The sequence below is a fragment of the Diceros bicornis genome, chromosome 31 (genome assembly GCF_020826845.1).
Source record: "Diceros bicornis minor isolate mBicDic1 chromosome 31, mDicBic1.mat.cur, whole genome shotgun sequence".
Taxonomy (NCBI): Eukaryota; Metazoa; Chordata; class Mammalia; order Perissodactyla; family Rhinocerotidae; genus Diceros; species Diceros bicornis.
The window spans coordinates 22,286,544-22,293,310 of record NC_080770.1 but is presented as its reverse complement, the minus strand read 5'-3'; positions in this window follow the sequence as shown (position 1 = coordinate 22,293,310).

Sequence of the window (6,767 nt, the reverse complement as noted above, 5' to 3'; positions counted from 1 at the left end):
ACCTTGGGGAAGGAGTGATTTGGATAACATCAAACTGTTCCTCTTACTCTCTCCAATGTGTCCCATCTTGGATTTTTTTTTGCTCTGACCCTGTGCTGTAATTTCTCTACTGGACTCCCGGATCTCTACAAAGGTTCTCTCATCCATAGGTGATTGTCTAAATCAGTGTTCTCCGTGGGCTCTTGCACCACAGCCAAGAGGTCCTGGAGTCAATTCATGGGTCACTTCAGGGTTCCCAGTCTGGACCGAGTTCTGTATGCCTATTATGTGATGCATCTTGGGCAAGATTCCTCCCAGGTCCCATGCGTATAGTGTTGGTGGCAGAACCAAAACCAAACAGGCTGCAGTAATTATTATGGTTTATAATGTCTTAATATCTGGTAGGTCAAGTGCCTCTAACTTGTTCTTTTCTTTAGCAATATCTTGTCTGCTTTTAGTTCTTTCTTCTTTTAGGCAATATTAAAATTAAATTGTCAAATTCCTCAAATTAACTTATTGAGATTTTGTTTGGAATTTTATTGTGTCTATAGATCAGTTTGGGAAAAACTTACATTTTGTGAGATTGAGTCATCATTTTCATGAGTATGGGATAACTCTGATTTGGCTAGGTGTTACTGGGTCATGAAGATCTTTGAAAAACATAAAGGCATAGATTTTTGTGACTGATAAGTGACTAATTAAAGAAATGTTTCTGGGGAAATGATAAGGGAGTAGAGGAAGTAGGATGGGAGGGAGAGAAATCTAAACAAAGATGCAATTTCAGGTAAATTCCAGCCAAGTGTCACTTGAGATTGATTTTGCAGGAGAACTCTGGAGTGTAAATTATGCCTGGAGCTTTGATTTGAAGCAAGAAAGTGGAGCTGTCATACTCCCACATCATTTAGACATTAGCTAAGGGCTTCTCTGGGGTTGGGTTGGGGTATAAATTCCAGACCGCTTTTGTCTTTCCATTAATGTAGGGAAAATTGACTCCAGTAGCCCAAAGGCAGCAAGTGCTTGCTGTTGGCAGTGAAAATACATAAAAACCATGGGTTAAAAAATAAAAAAGGGATAGGAAGAGATTTGGACAGTCCTTGACATTCCCTGCCATTCTCTCCTTTTATTTTAGTGTTCTTTAACATTTTAAATCAAGTCGATAAATTTCTGCATCCAACTCCTTTGATTAAATTTATTCTTAGGAACATTATGCTTTTGTTGCTATTGTAAATAGTGTCTTTAGTGAATCTTATACGTTGTATCATACAGAAATGCAATACTATTTTATCATTAATTGTATAGCCATCTATATTACTAAACTCTTATTATTGCTAATAATTTTTCTGTAAGCATTTTTAGACTGCTGTTGGTGTTGTATCTTCCTCTTTCTTCATTGTTTTTTTTCTTTTTACATTTCTTGGTAGGAATTCTAGCACAAATTCAAATATAAACCATGATAATAGGATTTTTGTCTTGTTCCTGATTTTAAAGGGAATGTGTTTCTAACTTTCCCCATTAAGAATGATGTTTTATGTAGATTTTGGGTAGACATACCCAAATCTAAGAAATGAACTTAGAACTTTCTTAGATGAAGAAAATTCATTCTATTCTTAATTTACTAATAATTCTTATAGAAGTTGAGTGTTATTATTTTCCTTTAAAAATTGCCCAAACCAACAATTCTATGAGGAAATTTGTAAATGCATATTAATGAAAATGTAAATATAAAACAATGAGATATGAGCTACATCTAGCACACTAGAAAAAAATTCCTTTCTGAGAATATTTTAGACTACTGATTCAATTACTCTGGTAGGCATAGGACTATTAAGGCTTTCTATTTCTTTTTGAATCAGTTTTAGTAAAAGATTATATATGTACATTGTAGTCAATTTCATGAAGTGTTTTGAATTGATGAAATATATTAATATTTTAATTTTAGTGGTGGAGAGGGGAATCCTTGGAGATCTTCCCTTACACTTGAGAGACCAGCAATACCTAATGAGTGTGTCCTAGTCAGGGTCTGCTTGTTCTGCATTGAGCAGATTTCTCAGGTAACCTAGCCTCCTATAATGCTCCTCTAGTGCCATGTTTAATTTATAGATTGACACTGGAGACCTTAGTTGATCTGTATGTCAGAGCTGCTATATAACATGAAAGGTATTTGAGATATTCTGACAGAGGAGTGGGAGCTCCATGTTGTGGAAAAGTTAATGACGAACTCATTTCTTTGCTACGTTTTGGCATATTTTAGTGAGCTGCAGTTTATGTGAATTTCATTTAGTGGATTAAACTGTATTCTAGTTTAACCGTCTTGAAATGGACACAGGTTTAAAAAGTTTCTTACAAATAATCCTCAGATTTAAAATAATATCAATAAGGTAAACACACACACAAAATCCCTTTTAGATGATGATAAATCTCATCCATAATGTGCATTTTGTTCTATAGTATAAAGTATAAAGCCATTAAAGTTAGTAATATGTTTTAAAACATTTCATTTCATATTTCTCATTCTTTAAATTTTTTGATGTATTTAAAAATACACCAAATACTTGTTAGATAAGCAGCACATGTAGATGATTTATAAATGTATGTATAAATCAAAACTTTTTAGAAGAGAGGTAGATTGAGGAGATAACAGATTACTGCTCTATTACCCTACTATGTTTGTTTTCTTCCTCAAGATAATACAATGTTTAGTTATTTCCATGTTTCGTTGTCTGCTTATTGTCTCTCTCCCACTAGATTTTAAGCTCCTAGAAGGCAGGGACTCTCTTTGTCTTGTCCATCATAGTATCCTTAGCACCTACCACAGTGTCTGGCACATAGTAAAAATGGCTCACATTTAGTGAGCACATGCTATGTGTAAGGCAGTGTTCTATACTTTTTACATAGTCTCTCTTTTTTTTTTATTGAGGTAATATTTACATAACATAAAATCGACCATTTAAAAGTGTGCAATAGACTGAATTTATTTTAATCACATTGTTGTGCAACCATCACCTCTATTTGGTTCCAAAATAATTCACTATTCACCGCTCCGAAAGGAAATTCTATACCCATCAAGCAGTCACTATCTATTCCCCTCTTCCTTCAGGCCCTGGTAAAGATTAATCTGCTTTCTGTCTCTCTGGCTTTATCCATTCTGGATATTTTATATGAAAGAAATCATACAATATGTGACCTTTTATGTCTGGCTTCTTTCATTTAGCATAGTTTTTCCAAGGTTCATCCACACGGAAGCTTGTGTCTTTGTTTCATTCATTTTTTATGGATGAATAACATTCCAGTGTATAAATATACCACATTTTGTTTATTCAATCACCAGTTGTTGGACATTTGGGCTGTTTACACCTTTTGGCTACTGTGAATAGTACTCTATGAACATTTGTATATAAGTACTTGTCTAAATACCTATTTTCATTTCTCTTGGGAATATATCCAGGAGTGGAAGTGCTGGGTCATATGGTAATGTTATGTTTAATTTTTTGAAGAAACATTAAAATATTTTCCATGGCAGCTGCACCGTTTTACATTCTCACCAGTAATGTACAATATCTCCAAATCATTGCAAGCACGTTACTTTCCATTTTTGATTATAGCCTTCCTAGGTGGTGTGAAGTGGTATATCATTGTGATTTCGATTTGCATTTCCCTAATGACTCAGCAACCTGAACCAGGAGTGGGGTTGCTGTTTCCCTGGCTGCCACAGTTCTAGGGTGTGGGGTATGGTGGGCAGGCAATTGAAAACTCCACAGCACTCCCTTACTGCAAAGCAGCTGCCTCATTCTTCGCCAAGCCTTCCCCTCGTTGTTGTTAGTTTTTGACTAGATTCTAGGGTTCTGCAAAAGTTGAGTCTGACAGTTTTTGCCAGCTCATTAGTTGTTCCTGTGTGTGTGTGTCGGGGGTGGGGTGGAGCTCTGGAGTTCTCTACTTTGCTATTTTCAATGCTACTACTCCCCCATTGTCTCTCGTAATGATCATAATTCCCTGAGGTAGATACCAATGTTATTTCCATTTCAAAGATCAGCAAACTGAGACACAGAGAGGTTAAGTAGCCCAAGATCATAGAACCGTAAATAGTGGAGTCTGGATCCAGAGCATAGAATCTTCACTGTACTGATGTTAGTAGGTGCTTGATAAATATTTATGGCTAGAATACAGCAGAATATGGAAGTTAAACTTTCTTTTAATGTGATAATGATTTGGACTCTGGTTTTAATTAGATTATGAAGGACTACTGAGAGTCAGAAGCTTCTTGAGTAGACTGATAAATAGTCTTTGAAGGGAAAACTGGAGGGAGAGAGGCCAATAAATGAGGAAGTATGGTTCAGAAACTGCAATGGGTTTACCAAATCATTTTATGTTTTTCTTCTGGGCACACAGAGTGCATTTCCTAGTCCCTTTACATCCATGTGGAGTCTTGTCAACAGTGGGTGCAAATGATGTACCCATTTAGGTTTGGTCCATAAAATGTCCCCAGTGATCCTTAATCTCTCTTTGGTCATTGGCTAGCTGTGTGCCGATGGCCCCGTAGATAGTCCTGAAGCCCCAAGAGACTGGAAGCATTGCAAGAAAAGAAAGAAACTTTTATTGGGATTAAGGCCCAGAGATTTGGGGCTGTTTTGTACTATAACAGCATTTATAACCCATGCCAATTAATATAGGGGGCTAATAGATAGAGTTACTAATGAATTTATCCAAGAAAATGAGGGATTGAAGAGGTAGGGATGAGGGCACCTAGGAAGGGCTGGATGAATAGACCATTCTGAGGAGCACCGTTCATGGGATCAGGAGCTGTCCTAGGTAGAGCCCTTGCCATGCTGTCTGTCCCTCAGTACTGCACTGATCACCATCCTTTTAACCCTGTGGACAATCGTCCACAATGCCCCCAGCCACCTGGAGCCCAGAGGATGACCTCTGCACAACTCTTGGGTTGGTGGTGGAGGAACATCACAATGTTACTTGGGGATTGGGGATATTTCTGAACTGAGCAAACTTGAGACTTCTGAGCTGGATGAGTGGTTAGTGGAGCAGCATTGCCTTGCAGAATAAATGAACGTAAAATACTGACAATCTCATCTGCCCTGCCTCATGCACAACATTCTGATGAACAAAAGTGTTAATGGATGGGAAAATATTTTGCAAAATTTAATGCACAAGTGAGAGAAAGCACAATTCTTGCTATTAACTGTCTTCAACTCTAGGTTGCCTCTCTGTTCTGTTGTTGGAAGTACCGAGAAAGCTTCCTGATCCCAAATTACGCCCCCGAAATGAGTCACATCTACTAGATTGACCATGCCATGAGGTAAGAAGCTGTGTTTTGTGTCTTTTTTTTTAAAATTTGACTCTCTTTAATCCCCAAACCCACTGTGCACAATGTCTAGCTCAAAGATGTCAATTCCTCTTCGATGAAAGGGTGGACAGATGGACTGATGGCCAGAGAAGTGAAGTAACTTTGTCAAGATTGTAGATTTTCTGAGATGAAATTTAGCTCTTGATTCTCACCATTTCCCCACCCTTTCATTAAATTTTCTGAACTGCTATTTTCTTTTTGTCAAAATGAGAGGTTAGACCTTTACAAAGTTTTGATGTCCCTAGCAGAGCTGATGTTCCACGATTTCAAGAAAAATTTAATAGGTTGCCTAGAATTTCATTTTTACAGTCCCCTTATGTACCCCTGGTAACAAATGACTAGGGAGAAAAGGAAATAGACAAATGCATGGAGCAGGTGACACCGTGTGACACCATGCTTAAAGTTTAGAGCCAAGCCTTACAGAGCAGCATTTGAGAGCAGGGATGCTGAAAAAGTCATAGAGGGAGGAGGGCCACTGGGTGCCCTGGGGAACATAGTTAAGGTAGGTGAAGGGAAAATTTTAGAAGATTTTTGGATTCACACTTTAAAAAATTACATTTGTGTCTTTCAACATACTGATGATAGCAGAATTCATCTTTGGGGTGACTACTACTGCTTTTTTAGGTAAACATTTTCCTAACCATCTGATTTTTATAGAGGCAAGGTCCTGAGTCTCTGGCGAGGAGAAGTTGAGGCAAAGAAGAACTGAGATGCTCTGCTTAGTAGTATGTGATAAAATATAAAATAATAAAAGTAAAAAGGTGACTCTCGTGGTTGGAGAAGTTGTAATGATGCAAACTGATTTTTGCTTTCTCCGTGGGGCTGGCGGCAGACATTTGGGGCTCTGGATGGAGGAAGAGAAGATCTGGCAGGTGGGATGAGGCCTGGCAGACCTGAGCCTTAGGCCACACTCAGTAGACTTGGTAGCCTCCAAGACAGCGTCTCACAGGACTATGATGTTTAAATTTCTGGTCCAGTGCCAACTTCTTCCAGCTGGCTAGGAGGACGGAGTTGTCCCTTTCAGGAGGTGACACTCCAGCTCAGACATGCAGGCAAGTCACCTTAAACTTGTTTGAGTTTTCAGGGCAAGAAGGACAATGGGATTAAGGTGTTCTCAATCTGGTTGGGTCATATATTCAGTGATTTCATCCCAGAGGCCTGACATCAGGGCTTTAGAGCTGGGACCATCTAGGGGATGGAGCAACCTTCTCTCCCTGTCACCCTCCTCCCCCTCTGACTCCAGAGAGCCAGCAGGGACTCAGGACCTGCTTTAGGTGAATTCAGTGCTGTGGTGCTTGCAACATGTGGCATGCTGGGAACCGCTCTTACAGGCAGAATCCAACATTTCAAATGACATTTCAGAAATTTTCAATCCTCCAGACTTTCTCTAGAGAAAATATCCAAGCAAGAGAACAAACTATATATTATTCAA